The sequence below is a fragment of the Siphateles boraxobius genome, unplaced genomic scaffold, assembly GCF_051911475.1.
Source record: "Siphateles boraxobius isolate OS27281-9 unplaced genomic scaffold, OSU_SipBor_1 9, whole genome shotgun sequence".
In the NCBI taxonomy this organism is placed as follows: Eukaryota; Metazoa; Chordata; class Actinopteri; order Cypriniformes; family Leuciscidae; genus Siphateles; species Siphateles boraxobius.
The window spans coordinates 31,014,453-31,035,661 of record NW_027509219.1 but is presented as its reverse complement, the minus strand read 5'-3'; the positions used below and the strand labels follow the sequence as shown (position 1 = coordinate 31,035,661).

The 21,209-nt window shown below is 36.6% G+C and overlaps 1 protein-coding gene across 2 annotated transcripts in view; it reads left to right on the top strand.

The window, feature by feature from the left end:
- Nucleotides 1-21,209, top strand: part of kcnd1 (potassium voltage-gated channel, Shal-related subfamily, member 1) — a 70,731-nt gene that overhangs the window by 22,597 nt on the left and 26,925 nt on the right. The gene's annotated exons all lie outside the window — the stretch shown is intronic.

Here is a 21,209-nt window from a genome sequence, read left to right as displayed (position 1 = left end):
GGCAAATGTACACCAAAAGTGAAATGAATAAACCTCAGTCTGAAGAAAATGCAAATTTAAGCCTGCACAGTATGATACAGCTCAGACAAACCTTACATCTTTGCTGCCATTCTAGATTGCAGAAACATGCAGAAGACGAAAGTACAACACTTTTACTTCAGCAATAAAAAAACAAAAAAATGAGATTCAAAAATGATGGTTATCTAAAATCATTTTTGTTTATTCATGTAGTTGAATTGGATCATCGAAGGTCAGCCGCTAATTCAATGGTTAATAATGTGAGATTATATACATAAACTACATTTGTGTGAACATATTTAAAGTTATTGCAGGTTTGTGTAATTTTTCATAGTTTTTATTCATTTTGAGTTTCAAATACTGAAACTGTTTTTGTGCAAGTGAGATGAGTAAATGCATGCTCACTTTTAGTCTCAATCCCCATCATGTTTACACAGCGCACATGACACCTCTGATTTCTCTCAACACGGCGACAGGAGCGCTGTCAGTCAATAAAGGGAAAAACAAAGTAACTTTAAAAAGTAACTCAGATATTTTATTGCGTTACTTGTAATGCATTACACTGGCGGTAAACATAACTTGATACATAACCGTTTATCTCTACAATATAAACTGCACACACTCACACCCCTAACATTCGTATCTAGTTACATGATTAGAAACATATATATATATATATTTTATATATATATATAAACCTTGGGAGAAACCAAACTCCCGTAACGAGCCAACACCGGACCCTTATGCAGGATTATCAAGGCGGGGGCCCCTTCTACAGCACGTGATGACGCAATGTCCACGAGTAGGCTACCATGAATAGCACAGGATAGGATCATAGAGACACAGCATATAAGAGATGAGATGACTGACAAAATCAGGAGTAGCCTACGGCGCACCACAAAAAAACAAAACAAAAAACCTGAATGCTCACCATAACACATTAAAAAACACTGCTGGTGACGGCGCACCATAACACATTGTTACTCACTGCTATGACTACAACATAGGCCTAGGTCCAAAAACATAAAAAAAGATCCTCACTTCTACATTATAGCCTCATTTTCAGGGCTTTCCTCTGTGAGAATATGCATGCTCACTTATCGACCCGGGGATTCCCCAGTCCCACTTCGAAACAAATTACACCAAAATCCATCATTGTTGGTTTCACGCATGTATTCAATGATCAGTAAAATATGTTGTTGTCATTATTTATTCAAATAAATTCGCGATAAAGTAAAATAAAAGTAGTAAAATGCAATAGGGGGCCCTGGCTGTCAATCAATACCTTCCAGTCACGCGGGCCCCTGATTGGTCCGGGCCCGTAAGCAACCGCGCACCCTGCTTATCGATAGTTACGCCTGTGTAGTGGTCGTGTCTGATGTTGTAGAGCAAAACATTCAAGTACTGTCAAGTTATGTTTCCCACAGACCTTATTTAACACCCCCCGCCCCCTTATTTAATTCACCCTCTGGTGAATTAATCTTCAGGGTTTAACTCCCTCGACCACTTTGTTGTTTGCTATGCGGCTCTTTTCAATCTTTAAGATGCCATGGACCACTACCTCCATCCTAAAATTTAAAATGCAGCTATATATTTGTATGTATAAACCCCCAATTTAAATTGTGATGAATAAATATTAGAAATATGTCTAAAATATTTAATTTATTCATTTTTTAGTATATAACTTTATTAGTATACTTTTTTCTACTCACTAGTGTGTATTATTCATTTGTGTGTTTTAATTTCATTTGTATTATTTATTTAAATCATTTATTAATATTTTGTTATTTTAATCTAATATTTGTAACTTACGTTATTTATTTATTTATTGTATTTTTGATTCATTTTTACAATTTCTCTAAACATTTCCCCAGATCCCAGTTTTAAAACCCCTGTGCTAATGCACAATTGTCTTTTTGCATATCTACCACTGGATGTTTGCAGATCTCTTAAAATCCTGCCGTTATTAAAGAGCGTTTCTCTCTTGTTCCCTTTTCCCTTATAGCAATAAACCACAGCTTTGCACTCTCTTTAGTTTTCTACACTGATGATATTTGCGAGCGGGTGGTCCGTTTAACCTGTGGATGCCACATAAAAATGTCGTGGAAGAGGCCTTTCAGCTGTCTGTCAGCATTGCCGTCGGCTTCCCATTTATGGAGGTCTGCTGGGAGTCAAGCCTATGATTAGTTCTGTTTGTTTAACTTTAAAGCTTTGATAAAAAAAAGCGCAAAGAACATGAAACAGCAGTCAGATTCTAATTTGTGTCCCGTCAAATGTCCCAATAGGTGGAACGCAAGCAGACATCAGAAACAGGAGACAGAATCTGTCCTAAAGCTTTTATAGTAAGTTACTGTTTAATGCACAGAGAATCCGAAAATAATGACCCCATGTGTGATCCTCCAGTCGTTTTCTGCTGAGCCGACTTATTCCCCGAAGGTGTATTGATGTTGTGGCCACAAAATATGCTAAATAAACCCAGTCTCTATAAATAGCTGTCATTTCTGTTGTTCTCCCTGTGAAGAGATTAGGTTTCAGAGCAGAATTATTGTTTCTCAATTTCTCAAGCTCATTTGACGTTCACGCCTCTCTCTGCTGGAGTCTAATCTGCCTGATCACATGATGCACGAAAACCAGTAAAAAAATCATTTTTTTCCAGATTCTGACATCTCCATATAACCGTATCCACACCCCGCACATCTCTCTTTCTTTCTCTCTCTCTCTCTGTCTCTCCTTCCCGTCTGAAGCTCACCGGTGAAACAGTGTAGCTGTAATTTGTTGATATGGTATCCAATATCTGGAGTTTATTATGAAGCCAAACTGTACATTTTTCCAGATTCATTGTCTGTGCGTAAGTTGTAACCTCGCTGTCGTTGTTGTATTGACTTCCTACCGCAGTGTCTTCATTACAAATTAACTTCACAGTCCATTTGACCTCCTCTGTTTTAGTAGGTAGGGGCCTATCGAGAAGCAGCTTTTAAAGCAACATTACTTGATGCAAAAATAAAATAGATCTGAGTGTAGTTTGAGAAGTGACATACAAAAAATATTATTTTCGTACACAGTATTTTTCTTTTAAAAATATATAAACATTCTTAAATCAAGATACATTTACTGAAGAAAAATTAGTTAAGATATTAATTCTCGTTGTCTGAAAAATGTACTAAATTGAACACTGCCAGTGGGGTAAGAAATATAAACTTAATTCAATGGGAAAACAAGATCATTTTTCTTATCCCATTGGCAGATTTTTTTTCTTGTTTTAAGAAGAAATTCGCCTTTTCAGAAAACAAGACTTAAAGGAATAGTTTACTTAAAAATAAAAATTCTGTCATTAACTCACCCTCAAGTTGTTTCAAACCTTCAACAAAAACCATGAACAAAGCTTTCAGAGATCACTGTAACATGTAGATAAAGATGTTTTGGAGACAATAAAACATAATTGCAACGATATATGATTTATCTGTGTTCTTCGAACCATGTCAGATATTTTCATAATAATAAATTGATGCAATGCTAATCGATGTAGACTTTATCATTGTGCAGAATACTGTCTGATTTTCTTTATCCGAAGCCAAATCAGATCACAGAAGGTTATTTAAAACACTCGACTTGCGTTATAAAGTAAGTTTGGAGCAAAAACATGGTTTTAATTTCACAAATTCTCTTGTATTGATGGTGTGCTAAGCTAACATGCTACATAGCCATCAGATGCACCTGCCACCTAGCTGTTATTTTTATGAAAATGTTTAAATAGGAATGCTTAATGAAATGTTTCTTTTTCCAAGAAGCGCATTTGATATAGTTTCAAATGTGAAGTGAGAACTTTGAAAAAAAAAATCAGGGATTGAAACAGCGTGAATAGCCAGTCGTTAGTAATTATAATGAAGACAAAAGAAAAGTATATTTAGAGCCATAACCAGGCCGGAGAGGTGTGGATCTGTGCAGGAGAGACTGAGACTCAATGGGGCTCGAGTCAATGGTGTCCATCATCTGTCTGGTTACCAACATTCTTCAAAATATCTTTCTTTGTGTTCAACAGAACAAAGAAATTCATACAGGTTTGAAACAACTTGAGGGAGTAAATGATGACAACATTTTCATTTTTAAGTAAACTATTCCTTTAATATCTTGTAATTTTGCTTCTTCAGTTAATGTCCTGACTTAGGAATTTTTTGATATTTGTACAAAAAAACGTGTCAAAAACAGAGTATAAATATTTTTTTTGTTGCACGTCATTTATCAAAACTCTGCACTCTTATCTATTTTATTTTCTGCTTCTTGATTTAAAGGGGAACTTGGCAACTATTTCAACTTTTTAAAACCATTTAGAAGTCATTTGGGTGGTTAAATAACCTGTTCTGGTGAGAATGGTGACTTTCCCCCCCCCCCCCCCCCCCCAGCGTTCCCAGTCGGAAAACTAACCTTGCAACATGGGGACTAACGTCCCTTGAGCGATACGTTTTCCCCAGGATGGTAGGGGAAGGGCTCGGAGGAGTGCCCTTCTAGCCAATCAGAAGTGAAAAAGGCGGTACCTTCCCCTGCCATCCTGGGAAAAAAAATGTGCGTCCCGGTAAGTTGGAAATAGAAGCGAGAACAAGCAAGAAACACGAACTGCTTTACGGCGATTCGACATAAACGCACACGCCATATGATACTGTGTATGATGTATTACCAGTGTATTACCCACCTCGGTAGACATAGCTCCACGTGAGAAAGTTGGCCGACTCCGATAATAACAAATGCACATGAGCAGCGGTAGAAAGGGGGAGGAGGGTGCCGCAACGACAGTGTTGTGAAATCTACGCCCCACAGCTGTAGGGGGAACTCGTTGAGACAATATGCGACAACAAAAGTGAAAATCGGTGAAGAAATGGCTAGAGTTGCCTAATTCCCCTTTAAGAATGTTTAGATATTTGTACTGAAAGAAAATATATATATTTTTAATTAATTTTTGCAGTATGCTTCTCTAGTCTCCATTGAACTATATGATTATCATTTTCATATACCACAGTATTACTCAGATTACTTCAAGAATACCTTCAAAATGTGCAAAACCCGAGGTATTATGTCTCATCTCCAGTAAATCCACTGTAGGGCTTTGTAGGGTGAAGCGTGTGTCTGCTCGGCTCTGATCATGTGACTGATGGAGAGATGGAATCTGTCCTGCCACCTCTGACTTTCTCTACTGGCCTGTTCTTCCTCTTAACCCCATCACTGAAGCACTTACTTCCCTCTCTTCCGTCCTCTTCTCCTCCCTCTCCCTCATCTGATCGTTCATCCCCATTAGCGCATTGATAAGAGAAAGCTTCAAGAAGATTTTATTTTTCTGCTTAATGCCATAAGTAATGGGCATTTAATATTCTTCTCAAATGTTCTCAAATTAAAATATTAAACTTTAGTGCATGGCTCGCCCTACATTTATTTTTGATTCCATTGTTTTGATTTCCTGAATCACTGCTATTGTCTTGTTTTTCAGTAAAACATATTTAAATATCAATGATACATATCTAAGCAGCAAATTATGTAAGTCTATTTTGCATAAATACATTAGTGAACAATTAAAAACAATTAGTGTAGCAACTGGGGAAAGTAAAATGGTAACACTTTACAAAAAGGTGTAAAATTATTTCGCTCATTTACTTATACATTTCTAACATATAAAGTTGTATTTAACATTTCCTTAATGCACTGTGAACCAGTATGTGTGTGCATTATATATGCATTTATATATGTATTTATTTATATAGTATATATATATATATATATATATATATATATATATATATATATATATATATATATATATAATAGCAACATGACTTCTTTTTAAAATATTTTTGAAAACTATAATAGTATCTCAATGACACTAAACTGCTGTGAACAAACATGAACAATTTTTTTATTTACTAATAATAATAATTTTTTGCAAATTGCTCATGTAAGCTGATTCATTATCTAATGTTAATAATAAGACCTTATTGTAAAGTGTTTCCAGAAAACAAAACAATAATTTAATTTAACAAGGACTCTGAAAACTGGTCTTGATATTGTACAGTACATAAAATAGGCCTATTTATGTTCTTTTAAATAAGCCCAGATATTTTTATTGTAAAACTTACATAAATATTGATTGAGAATGTGTAGGGTTTTTTCAGTGACGGGAAGGCACCTCTCTCGCTTTCATACAGACAATCTAGTCGTAGCTACTGTTGTAATCACCTGCCTTTCCTCTTCAAGATTGATTTCCTCTTTTCTTAGCCTTTACCTCTCACAACACTCTCCGTTCATTTCTCTCTGTCTAGCCGGATCGCCGACGCTCTTTCTCTGCTGTCCAGCCGTTGGTGCGATGGCTTCTGGGCCAGATTGAGCTCATGACTTCAGCTCTCCTCTTCACATTCTGCCGTTTAGCTTTCTTTTATTGACAGACAGAGATCAGTCACAGAGACTTCAAACACCACAGAAGAGAGAGAGAAAGTCAAACACCCCTCACTGCTGAATAACTACAGTCTCAGGGATGAACTGGATTCGCTCAGTTCTGTCACTAGAAATCAACATGGAACCATTTATTGACCTTTAGACAAAAAAAAAAAGTATTGTGTTTTTTGTTGAATATTTGTTACTTCAGACTCTTATGGCTCACAAAGTATGATATATGGGGATAAGGAGCTCATCCTCGAGGAGAAAAAAATCCTTAATTTTATTCCCAAACTGGCCCAAACTGAGCAAAAATATGCAATATGGTGCAGCTGCTGATATTTACAAAGACTAATATGACATTCTTATAGCTTGTGGTGTAAATCAATGAGATATTTACAACAGTATAACAGACTACTTACATAAAATGCATATAAATATCAGTTGTCACTCTATATCTCCTTGTTAATATGGTATTTAAATAGTTTATACAGCTTTTTGCAAAGCTCTGCAGTTTTTATTGTGGGGGGCAATACCTATAATTTTAACATGATTATCCATACACCATTTTTAGAAAAATCAAGTAAACCATAGTCGCTTCAGTCCTGTGTATTAAATGTATTCTTCGGTTTACTTTATAAAAATCATAAAGATTTCACGGCTAAAAGACATGTGAATACATTGTAGAAAACATGTGTGGGTTTGAAATAAAAACTGTTTAGATCAATTATGAGGCTTGATGCACACAAAAATCATCACACTTAAATTTTTGATCATCACAAACTTTATTCCTGTTCTGTTCCGGCATAACGTTGTAACCTCAGGAGGGAATTTAGTTTTGTGTTGTTAGTACACAGAACTCAAATATTACAGCATTTGGTGTACTTTTTAATCCAGATACCTCTCCAAGCAGGTAATTGAGCAGTTTTATTGAACATAAAAATTGCTTGTAAATGCAAACATCACAATAAATCTCAAAGGTACTTTTAAATACAAAGTAATGAAAAATGACTAAGTAATGCCTTTCCAAACCTGCATGATGACTTCTGTGAAACATGAAAGAATTTACTGTGAGTTTTTTTTTTTTTGGTTTGTTTTTTGTCGTCCATACACTGGAAGTTAGTGAGCTCCATCCAATGTTATGTGGTTCCCAAAATTCTAAAAGTGGGCATAAAACGGAAGTTGTGAGTCTTTTGCAATATTCTTTCTTCCCTAATGTGATCTATATCTGAGTGAAACGGCTTCTCGAAAAATAAGAAATGTAGGGTGGGACTTGATTTTGTCTATTGGATTTGATTGTTGGTTGTGGTTTGCTATTGGTGGATATCATGTGAGTGACAGGTTGCCCCGCCCTCAAGCCAGTAAACGTCATGAGAGAAGAGATATCGCTGACAGAGGGAGAGGAGGTTATTTTGATTTAAAGATTATGAGGGCAAATGAAAAAAGAAGTGTCAATTGTCAATTTTGATTTCATGGTGACTTTATAAATGTCTTCTTTTGTGTTCTGCAGAAGAAAGAAAGTCATCCAGGTTTGGAAAGACATAAGGGTGAGTAAATGATGACAGAATATTCATATTACCGATATGAGCACGTACGAGATCACGCGCTGACGTAAGAAGTTTGCTTTGGGCCAATCGTAAAGCTCTGTTTACGGTAAGTTCTGCTGCTTTTATTTGTTTTTCTACGTAAACATGCGCTAGACGAACATCTGACCATTGCGCTGCGTCTTGCGCTCGAGACCATGCCCTCTTTTCCATTCATCCGCGCTGTGGCTCTGCATGTACTATTGTGTACTATAGTAACTATTATGCGTCTCGTGTTTCTATGAGCAAAACCACATTCTTTGTGATCACCCCCTTACGTCTGTCACTCAGAAGTTAAAAAAAGAAAGGGACTAAAGTGCTTCTCCTGATCCAGGTGGATGAAGAAAAATGGCTCTGTGTTTAAAGGTCATTTCCGATGATTGACATCACAGAGTGAGAGCTATTTTGATACTGATGTGTAAACGGTATCTTACCGGTAAAAAGACGGAATGGAGTTCCTTGAATCCGCTCTGACACCAGCGCTGGGCCATCCGGTATCATATTATGCATTAGATAGCCCCGCTTCCAGCCGTCAGGTGGCGAAATGTCTAACGTGATGCATAAATGAAACATTTAATCAACCTTTAGCATCATGTTGCGCATGACGTGTTGTTCTTCGTAACTTATGTAAATTGACCTTTGCCCCAAATAGCTTGTTGGAGTGGTCCAACAGCGGCGCTGCAGTCGCTCCGGGCCGTTCGCCAAGCAGTCGGCATCGTCTTGGGTTGCATTTCCCCCTCCTGAAACAGGGTTGAAAAGCCACACAAATATGACAAAGTAAAAGACATTTGATGAAATATGGTTCAGCATTCTGCATTGTGCCATCCATTATTCATGATTAGTTGTGCACAAAGAAAACTCATCTGAGCTGTTATGAGGTGGAAGGGATTTTTGTGGAAGTGGAGTGATTACTGGTAAAGCACATGTAGAGACTCCATTATGCCTTGTTATCATCTACACTGCTTTCTGCTCCAAGACATCTGGACAAGCCAGGCTAGATATACTGCCTTTACGGCTGATTCTCTTTTCTTTAAGGATAGTCGTCAGTTGACTACTACTTGTTTTGTTTTATTTTCAGGTAATTACAAGTAAAATCATTTAGAAAATGTAGAATGCATTTTGAGACTGATTTGACAAATGTGCACCTAAAAATAACATACTTTTGATAGCTATTTAAGGGATTGTTGAGGATAGTCCATTGAATTATTTAAAATTAATGTGCACTCGAGATGGTAATGTGCCCATGATGCAAAAATGGAGTGGGCATTACAGCTGTGGTGTTCATTCATTTTCAATAACTCAATAATACAGAGTCAGTTGTTCTGGTTGCTATATGTACATGTCTATATAATGAGTTTATCTCAAGACATTTTCTCAGGGTTTTATCCCTAAACTGCTCTTTTGTGTAGTTTAAAACGGACTTGTTTTTGAAGACATCCATTGAAAACCAGAATATCAGAAATTTAGATATGTGCTTTTTTGACTTTTACACTTTTTGGGCTTTTTTATATATTTATTTGTTTGTTTGTTTGTTTGTTTATTATTGGGTTTTTCCATTTTATTTATATTTTTTTTCTTTCTGTAATTCTGCAATATGTTTCATTATAAGGCCTAAGACCAATGTATTGTACCGCAAAAATGACCTTTTCTGTGTTTTTGTGTATTATACTTGAAACAACACTGTTTAAGATATTAAAGCTAGTTTTCAGAGATTGTTTTTAATATGAGTGGGGTTTTTTTCTTACTGCACTGACAGATTTTTCACTTTAAAAAAAAATATTAACAAGTTAAAAAATAAGTTTAAAAAATGTGCCAGTGCTGTGTGAGAAAATACACTTATATTCACCTTTTTCATAGATTTGTATGACTAATTATAAACGAATGCTGCGCATTAGCAGTTTAGGAAGATGAATAAGAGTCAGCAAAACATGACCTTTAACGGTAGCTATTATGAAGCAAACATGGCAATAAAAGAATGAATATGTGAGAGAGTATAAATGTTTCTGCACCACAAACATAATCAAATGGAATTGCAACTGCCTACAGAATTAGTTTTGGTAAACTGTCTGTAACAAAGTAAGGTGTCATTCAGTAAGAGATATTTTTTAACTCTATAACTGAACACCAATTAGCTGTTTCCATGCACTCATTGGAATTCTGAACGCATGACCTCCAATAGTTGTTTTTGCATGTCAAACCTCCAGAGTATTCTGTAAATAGATGTCTATGAATCACTAAAGCTCCCAACGAACATCTTCAGGGTTTCTCAATCTATGTTTCTTAATCTCTGCTCATGCAAAACCTCACCAGTAACACGTCATAGTTCTTCTTCACCGCCTTTGCGCTCTATTAAAGTGGTATTTTTAACCTCTTCAATCTCATAATATGTAAAACCAGGGAGAACTTCCTTCTCCTGCTTATCATTTGGCTCACAGGCGGATTGTCGCACCTTGCACAGTTCCGGCAGTAATGCGCATCTCTAAAGCATATCACTTTCGTTTTATTAGATAAGGGAGCTTCATATTCCTCCGTCTGCCAGTATCTCTAAGCAGAGAGAGTTCTTCCCAGATATCAGCAGTCCTACAGGTAACATTCACACTAGCAAAACTTCGATTTATATCGATTCCCTTCTGTAAAGATATAGCGGTTGGGGGTGCATGTAAGTTTATGGTTATAGAAATATTACTCTTTACAATAGTGTTCATTAGTGACCTTATAGAATAGCGAAGTGTTTACTGGTTGCACAGTTCTCAGCAGATACAGTACATCTCAGTACTATTGTTTATTACGATTGTATGCTAAATGCAAATTATAACTATGATGCAATTAACAAGCTTATCAACTTTTCAATGGAAGAAGAAAATAAATTTTCTTCACATAAACGCTATCCTAATATGTATTTGTTTTAATAAATATAAATAAATAATAACATTTTAAAATGGTATTTGTTTATTGAAACGAGAATTATATGTAATTATTTTTATTTGTTTATGTTGTTTTTTTAGCAATATTTTATTTATTATATAGTTTGGTGTTAGTCAGATATTGATGTTTTTGAAAGTCTCTTATGCTCACCAAGGTGTCTTTTATTTGATCAAAAATTCAGTAAAAAACATTAGTATTATTAATATTATTACAATTTCAAATAACTGTTTACTATGTTATTGTACTTTCAAATGCAATTTATTCCTGTGATGCCAAGCTGAATTTTCAGCAGCATTACTCCAGCCTTCAGTGTCACATGATCCTTCAGAAATCGTTCTAATATGATGATTTGCAGCTCAACATTTGTGATACCTTTTTTTAGGATCATTTGATGAATGGAAAGTTTAAAAGAACAGCATTAATTTGAAATATAAATCTTTTGTAAAAAATGTTTAAGCCTTTACTGTCACTTTTGATTAATTAAATCCATCCTTGCTGAATAGAAGTAAAAAATGATACATTTAAACAGTATGAAATGTAAAATCTGGGTCCTGAAGGAAAACCAGTTCTCTAGACTGCTACCAGAATACTATAATTTCATTTATTGGGGATCATTTGTCAGAACTGAGTGAATATGGAGTTGCAAATACCATGCGTTTATAAAAGCTGTATTTATTGTGTGCATCTCTGCTGATATCTTACAGTATTGAATATGTTCTTAAATGGTTAATTCAATATTTGTGCTGTAGACAAGAAACATGAGGCTTAGTTGCCAAGGCTGCGTGGTTTAGGAGGGTGGATGATAAATATAGCTCTCAGTCCAACAGGGATGACATCTGACCCCAAACTCTTGGCTCATCACGCTCAGCTTTGCTGAACAGCGCTGAGTATCTGCTAATTGAATGTTAACAGCGGCTTTTCACACCAGAAAGGCAAGAGAACTAAACCTGAAGCAGAGAAAAACGGATTGGTTTAATGTAATCTCCTCTAGGGTGTTTTTTACTTTCACACTTGACTGGTGTAATCCAGTCTTTGGTTTGCTTTCTTTCTTCCAGAGCCAAAATTGCAAATGAAAGTGCAAAACAGTCATGTGCTTAAACGAGTCTTTTTACCAGTGATGCTGCCTGTAAATATCTGCAGCATATTTTGTTCTTGTATTCTGCACATATTGTACATATCGTACTTAAAGTGTTAAAGTAATCGTGTGTGTTTTTACCAGATGGATTTAATCTGGTGTTGCACATTGTACTTTGGCGTTCAATCAAAAAATGTAGGACACAGAAAATGCCAATGCAAGCATTACTATTGCTCATACCCAGCATTAGAGATTTCAACAAACTCCCAATCCTTACCGTCCATCCTTCCATCCAACCAACCATCCATCCCTCTCTTTCTATCCATCCATCCATCCATCCCTCTCTCTATCCATCTATCATCCATCTCTCTCTCTCTCTCCATCTATCCATCCCTCTCTCCATCCTTCCATCCATCCATCCCTCCATCCCTCATCCAATCAGACACCCCTCTCTCCGTCCATCCATTTTTTTTCAAAACATTGTCAACAAAGTCTTTGTCAAGCAAGCATTCAATGCTTGTCTTGAAAAAGTTAAAATTCAGTTAAATAATATTCTTTAGTATTTTAAATGTCCTTACATTCAAATTGCTTCCTGTTTGCTACCTCAATTTGGAATTAAGGTATTCTCAATTCAGTGCTGTATTTTGGGACAGGCCTGCTTTTTAAGAGGTCAGATTTATAATGTCTGTCAGGTAGTGGACCAAAAAAACAAACAAAAAAAAAAACACATCCCAGAGACTTACATTGACAGACATGCGCAAAATCTAGAATACTATAGTCTTGGTGGTTTGCTTTTTTGACTTGGGACAGTTTTTTTACTCTTTTGGCTTTTTTATTGGCATTAAGAAAGAATCAATTGCTTTATAAATGGAAGTGATTCTGATCTCTCATTAATTAATTGCTATCGATTGTCTTTGTCCTCTGGAGATTGGGACTCTGTTATTTTTCAAGAAAGAGGGAGACAAAGGCTGATTTATTTTAGATGGTCAAGCCATGCTAAGTAAGGATTAAAGATATGGATAAGTAAGGAGTGTTTCCCTTTTGACTTGACTTGTTTTTCATTATCCAGGGATCTCGCTTTGGAGAGTGACTTCAATTCTCATTCAGATAGAAATGCAAAGGTCTTCCCCGTGCACAGAGCAAAACACTACCTATAACTGCAGAGATGAGCTGTGATATTTGCCTGGGCATTGCTGCTGTTTAGCTGGTGTATTTGGAAAGGTTAGTTGTCTCTCAGATGAGATATGGTTGCTTTTAAAGTTGTAGAATGATTGTAAGCTCTAAATATGTTTTTTTTTGGGGGGGGGGGGGGTCACAAAAGCCCCATAAGATTGGAGTTTTGTGGCTTTTCATCTGTATGACAGTGTACCACTAAATGTTGAAAAAAATAGCTTTTAGCAGATAAACATATGTATATGAATTATAAAAGTTGTCAAATGTATTGCTTTTAGCAGACATATCTTCAAGAAAAAAAAATAACATTTATAATTATATGCACTGCCATTCAAAAGTTGGGGATCGGTCTTTTTCTTAAAAATGTTTTTCAAATAAGTCACTTATGCACACCAAGGCTGCATTTATTTGATTAAAAACAGTAATAATATGAAATATTATTATTATTATTATTATTATTATTATATATTATATAGTATATTAGTATTATATTTCTATTTTAATATATTATGAAATGTAATTTATTCCTGTGATGGTAAAGCTGAATTTTCAGTATCATTACATAGTCTTCAGTGTCACATAAACCTTCAGAAATCACTCTAATATGCCGATTTGCACAAGAAACATTTATTATCAATGTTGAAAAAATTAGTTTCTGTCATTCTAGAATAAAAGTTTGTGTTTATAATATATGTGTGTCTGTGTGTGTGTGTGTGTATATATATAAATGATTTGGTATTTGTCTAAATAATAATATTAAAAAAATGTAGGCTACCTGACAAAACATTTAACAGTGCAGCTGTCTTTCACACGCTCTCGGCCCAGCAAATTTATCTAACAAACTCCTGATTTTCTGCCCACACTCTTTTTTTTTAACTTGTTTACGACTACGTTGAGATACAAGCAGTAACGGCATACACACATATGATCTTTGAAGCAGGTGGATGTTCGCCATTGTTCTGGTTTAATGTTCACATTCAGCCTGCATCAGCGTGACGCTGGGCACAAACTCGTAAATCTCGAGCCGAATGTGAGATACGTCGACATATCGCTTGGATTCCTCTGTATTCTGTAGGAAGACATAAATCACACTTGGCACAGCCGAATGCACTCAGCCAGAAACAGTTCCAGAACGATCATCAAGCTTCCATCAGAGACCCAGAACACCCACCCTATCATTACTACAAAGATTTACGCTGTTAGGAGTCAGCGCGCCTCCAGGACATGACAATTGTGAGGTTAACCCACATAGACTATATTGCAGTTCTTAACTTGCACTACCTGACAAAATTTGGGACATACATCTTAACAGCTTATGCTTGTACACAATTTATATTTGTCCACAAAACTAGCATATGCATAAATATCTGTACAAAATGAACCTCTTTTAAACAGCCTTTTGCTTTGGACAGGAAAATGGTCCCCATGAGCAAAACAACTTTATTATTTCATAAGCTGCACACTAGCCTGATTTTAATTAAAAAGGGGGTTTGAAATGGATTAATTGGACTGAATAAGTAAGTAAAAACAGCTAACAAGTGGCTGGCATACAGGTATGAAAGCTGTTTCAACCTCAGAGTAATAAATAAAACGGGTAATTGTGAGATTATGTATTAAAGTATGAAATAAAGTTACAATTGTGAGATATAAAGCTACACTTGTGAGATATAAACTCACATTATTTGAAATAGAGTTGTGATTGTGAGATATGAAGTCACAATTAAGAGCAATAAAGTTGCAAAAATGAGAAAAAACATTGAGATACGTCTTAATTGTGAGATATAAACCTGGTTTCACAGACAGGGTTTAGATTAAGCCAGGATTAGGCCTTAGTTTAATTAGGACAATATAAGTAGCTTTTATGAATGTGCTTTAAAAAACACATTACTGATGTGCATCTTGAGTCAAAACAATGTCGCTGAAATATTTGAAGATATGTCATCACAAGTTTCTTTCAGGTAAAACAGCTCAAACATGCATTTTAGTCTGGGACTAGAGATTAAGATTAGATAGGCCACGTCTTTATTATATGATCTAAAGTCCAAGGTAAGAGCAATAAAGTTAATTGATTGTGAGATATACAGTCACACTGTGAGATTCAAGTCGCAATTGTGATATATTAAGTCGCAGTTATGAGAAATGAAGCTGAAATTGTTCGATTTAAATAATAAAATAAATCTCAGTTGCGAGAAAGTTGCAATTCATACTTTGCACGTGACGTCACAAGTACTGGCTGGCGGGCAAGAACGTCGTTCTCTAGCAACAAAACCCAGTAAACTAATCAAGGATCTTGCCAGGACGTCGCCAGTTTTAATATATAAAAGTTGGTGTTTTGAGGTGTAAACGACATGCCAGATAGTTGTTGTGCGATTGGATGCACTATTATTCAGCATAATCGCGTTAAGAACGTGCATGTAAACATGTAAACGCGCTCATTCCCCGAAAGTGAAAGTAGAAACGGACTGAGCTTTCAGCATCTTTCGCTGCATTAACACCGCGTTCTCTCAGATACGACGATGGATATAACGGTATAGCGACGACTATCTTAATTTACTGGTTTAATATTTCTCTTGTGGACCTACATTAATGACAGTAAAAAATTAGAAGAATATTTCTTTTAAAACAAGTTTTTGAAGCTGCTTTTGATTTTCACAGATGGCAGTGCTGTTCGTGAACTAAAGACTGTTTTTAGGCCTATATAATTTTAGTGATATTATTCATATTTAGTAATTGTATTGTTTTTAGTGTTATTAGTGTAAAACGTTTTGTTAATGTGCTATGGAAACAAAATAGCCTCACTATATAATTGATTGTAGTATTGGCCATTTTGTCAGCGTTTGTTGCCCGCCATGTATCCATTGCAGTCATGTGACTGCAAAGTATGAATTGTGAGGTGTAAATAGGCTTCCATATATATATATATATATATATATATATATATATATATATACAGGTCCTTCTCAAAAAATTAGCATATTGTGATAAAGTTCATTATTTTCCATAATGTAATGATTAAAAATTAAACTTTCATATATTTTAGATTCATTGCACACCAACCGAAATATTTCAGGTCTTTTATTGTTTTAATACTGATGATTTTGGCATACAGCTCATGAAAACCCAAAATTCCTGTCTCAAAAAATTAGCATATTTCATCCGACCAATAAAATAACTGTTTTTAATACAAAAAAAAAAGAGTCAACCTTCAAATAATTATGTTCAGTTATGCACTCAATACTTGGTCGGGAATCCTTTTGCAGAAATGACTGCTGTAAGGAACTCAGCTTTTTGGAAATATTAATAATCAATAATATCTTGTTATTATTAATTATAAATATTTGGGTCAGTTAATTGGATTAACTTGATGTGGCTGAATTAATATTACAATCAATTAATCAGTTCTTCCAACGAACTCTTTTGATTATTAATTTATTCTAAGAAAAGGGTATCTTCCATGGCCACCGAAGAATAATTATTTCTTCGCCTGTACAGTACTTTGAGCCAGTAGCAAAAACCGTGATCGTAAAGTGACTTGTATTGCAAAAAAAATATAACCAAATACATATTATGTACAAGTTTTATTAACTAAATATAGATATTTATATGAATATAAATAAACTAAACAACATACACACATGAATACATAAATAGGTTAGTGATAGAATGAAATTGGAAACCGGAAGAGGGTCTATGAGAAGAACCATCAGAATTTCATTTTCACATTTCATTGAATTGAATACTTGCATTTGTAATGGGAACAATTCTTGAAGTTGTTGAAAATTGAAGTCGTTGATGGTTCCGGCAGTGTCAAGTGGAAGTTGGTTGAGCGTTCTCTTTCTCCAGGAACGCATGGCTGGTTTGGTCAAGGCCTGGGACTCTGTTGAGGCCACGCCGTGCACCCAGGAGAAGTGAGGAAGTCGGAAGGATGGGTGATTGGAGTCGTTGTTGGTTGGAGTCTTTGTTCCAAAACTCTTGAGATTGTCCTTGGTTCTTTGTGAGAGAGTCATCTCTCTCCTGCCTTAGCCCATATCTGGTTGGAATCGAGGCCTGCTGGGCCCTGGGGCCCCCGTGGAGGGGAAGGGGGTTCCCCAGAATCACCAGAACAGTGTTGCGGCTGGATGAAAGAACTAAGAGAGGGAGGTCACATGTGGACTGTCTCTAATAAGGCCTGGAAAAGATCCTCCCCTAAGGGTTGAACTCGACCAATCAGAAAGGTGACATGTCTGAGAGGGAAAGTGGCTCTTAGTTGATTTACGGATCTTTGTCCCTAGCATGATTATACCTTCATTAATGTTCAGATAGCTATAACACATCCACACTGCATTCTAGAAGAAGGTGATGTACATCAAAGTGTGAGTCATTAAATGAGCATTAATTTGGTTGGAGGCATGATACAGGTGAGGTTACATTGATCGTTAGTTGGTTGTATACCAGGATACATACCATAATATATACCTAATAGTACACGAGACAGTAAACCATTTACACTGTTTCTTTCACAGTTTTATGCATGTTCATTTATAGATCAGTTAGTCTATGATTAACGCAGCAAAGTCTGTTTTAAAGAGGGTTTCTGTTTCATAGTCTCTCTCTTGAGTATGTGGCCACATTCCTCGGAGGTCGTAAAATCTCCTTATCATGCCCTGTAACATGACACTGTTTCTGCCCTTGTGTTTGTTCATTTGGGCTGTGTGAGGAGTTTCATAAACCTTTGTATATAATGAATAATTAGTATGTGTCTGATTGGTCCATACCCTACACTGCTTCAATGCGGCGTGGCATGGAGGCAATCAGCCTGTGGCACTGCTGAGGTGTTATGGAGGCCCAGGATGCTTCGATAGCGGCCTTAGGCTCATCCAGAGTGTTGGGTCTTGCGTCTCTCAACTTTCTCTTCTCAATATCCCACAGATTCTCTATGGGGTTCAGGTCAGGAGAGTTGGCAGGCCAATTGAGCACGGTAATACCATGGTAAGTAAACCATTTACCAGTGGTTTTGGCACTGTGAGCAGGTGCCAGGTCGTGCTGAAAAATGAAATCTTCATCTCCATAAAGCTTTTCAGCAGATGGAAGCATGAAGTGCTCCAAAATCTCCTGATAGCTAGCTGCGTTGACCCTGCCCTTGTTAAAACACAGTGGACCAACACCAGCAGCTGACATGGCACCCCAGACCATCACTGACTGTGGGTACTTGACACTGGACTTCAGGCATTTTGGCATTTCCTTCTCCCCAGTCTTCCTCCAGACTCTGGCACCTTGATTTCCGTATGACATGCAAAACTGAGCAACAGTCCAGTGCTGCTTCTCTGTAGCCCAGGTCAGGCGCTTCTGCCGCTGTTTCTGGTTCAAAAGTGGCTTGACCTGGGGAATGCGGCACCTGTAGCCCGTTTCCTACACACACCTGTGCACGGTGGCTCTGGATGTTTCTACTCCAGACTCAGTCCACTGCTTCCGCAGGTCCCCCAAGGTCTGGAATCGGTTCTTCTCCACAATCTTCCTCAGGGTCCGGTCACCTCTTCTCGTTGTGCAGCGTTTTTTGCCACACTTTTTCCTTCCCACAGACTTCCCACTGAGGTGCCTTGATACAGCACTCTGGGAACAGCCTATTTGTTCAGAAATTTCTTTCTGTGTCTTACCCTCTTGATTGAGGGTGTCAATGATGGCCTTCTGGACAGCAGTCAGGTCGGCAGTCTTACCCATGATTGCGGTTTTGAGTAATGAAACAGGCTGGGAGTTTTTAAAAGCCTCAGGAATCTTTTGCAGGTGTTTAGAGTTAATTAGTTGATTCAGATGATTAGGTTAATAGCTCGTTTAGAGACCCTTTTCATGATATGCTAATTTTTTGAGACAGGAATTTTGGGTTTTCATGAGCTGTATGCCAAAATCATCCGTATTAAAACAATAAAAGACCTGAAATATTTCAGTTGGTGTGCAATGAATCTAAAATATATGAAAGTTTAATTTTTATCATTACATTATGGAAAATAATGAACTTTATCACAATATGCTAATTTTTTGAGAAGGACCTGTATATGTATATATGGACTCCTTCAATATTGTTTAAAAAGCATCTTAATTAAGGTAGTCCAATTTTTTAAATGGCAGTGTATGTGTATACACAGCATTCATTATTCATGATGCAATAATCCATTCAATATCCTCGACTGGTTCTAACTATAGACTGGACTTCCAAAATACCATTTATTTTCTCCGAACTTGACATAAGTACTGATGCTGTTACACGGTTTAAATAATCATACAGACAATAGGCACATGATCTAGCGCAGAAAACTCAATCATCTCAGGTTTATCCAAAGGTAATGGCGATCTGTCCCAGCGGTGAATGATAGACAGGGTCTATGAGTGTTTAGCATGCTCACGATGACCAGGTGTTGCTAAGCAGAGATGATTAATGATATTAGCTCGCTGTGTGGAAACTTCAACACCTCATTTAATTTTCAGCACACGCTGGCAGTTGCCCATTCATAATTGAATCAGTAATTACTTAAATGTGATTAAATCTGAGCGGGGCGAATTTGAGAGATCGGCTTTTGAACTGAAACGTTTGGCATGTCAAGTGGCAATTTTGGACACATCAGTCGCTTAGCGAGAACTTGTCAGCTGTGGAAGACTGGTGCTCAATAATCGAGACTGTCAGGCGTAATCGTTGGCCGAGTCAAAACATCCATTTCTGTTTTGCTCGGTTTAGCTGTCATGCCTGACAGCTGATGTATTCAGTCGTGAAGTGAACTAAGTGAAGTGTTATGTTTAATCAGAGTCTTTCAGAGTTTAAGGTACACCCACATCCCGGCAAATGCTGAGTTTGTAATTGTAGGCGGCCTCCTCATGAATATTTTATGTACATTTAAAATGTCTGTGCTTTGTCAACTTGGCCGTGATCTTGCTGTGCAAAATTTGTGTGGTTGCCATCATTTTTGACATCAAGACATCATACTTGATGTTTGTGTATTGCCGAGGGAATCAAAACATCAAAGATACGTGAAAGTTGGCTTGCCGTATTTGTAAGACTTAAATGAAAGACAGGGTCCCAGTGAATATGGAAAACCTGGAAATTTCCCGGGGGGAAAGAAATCTTAAGTCATGGAGATTGGTTTCAATTGTTATAGTGACTATACAATACAGTTTAAAGTTGTTTTTTGGTTACACTTTATTTATATGGCCCACTTTAGACATTCTACTAACTATAAGTCATTTTGCAACTACATGCTAGGTTAGGGATAGTTGTTAGGGTTCAAGTTAGTCGAATAATTTGACGTACTTGCAAAGTACTTCATCAGTAGAACGTCTGTAGGGAGCATCAAAATAAAGTGTTAGCAGACAGTCTACTAATACTCTAATGACTGCTAGATGACATGAGGTTGCAAAGTTATTTATAGTTGGTAGAATGTCTAAAGTGAAATAAAGTATTAGCTGTTTTAAAAAAAAAATACTATTATTCAGCAAGGAAGCATTAAGTTGACAGTAAAAATATTTCTATTTCAAATAAACATTGTTCTTTTGAACTTTACATTCAATATGGTGGTGATTTATTGATTGTGGTTTCGTTGAGTGATTGTGAACTTCACATACTTTTGGAAATCCAGCAATTAGTTGATCCTGATAAGTGCTCGTCACATGTTGTTGTACGGCTTTCTTCTTCCATGAGGGGGAATTCAACCAATCAGAAACTCCCAAAATGTTTCCCATTTTGTGTTCCTTATGACGTCTCAGGCGTGACGTCCCAGGCTGAGACTAGGGTTTGGCTGGTTAGCATTGTTAAAGGCTCACTGAAGTGCCTTGAAACATGCAGCATTATTCAATTTGTTCACGTAATTTCCACCGAAACTTGAAGACAGGGCAGGACATATCGATCAGCCCCTCCCCTTTTTTGAAACAGCCGATAGCGTTTCATTTATATCACAGCTCGGCCAGAGCCATTGAGCTCGGTACAGCTGTGTTTGACAGCTTATGACAGCCACAGTCTTATAGATTCCCCTTTTAGATTTAATATACAACTGTTACTA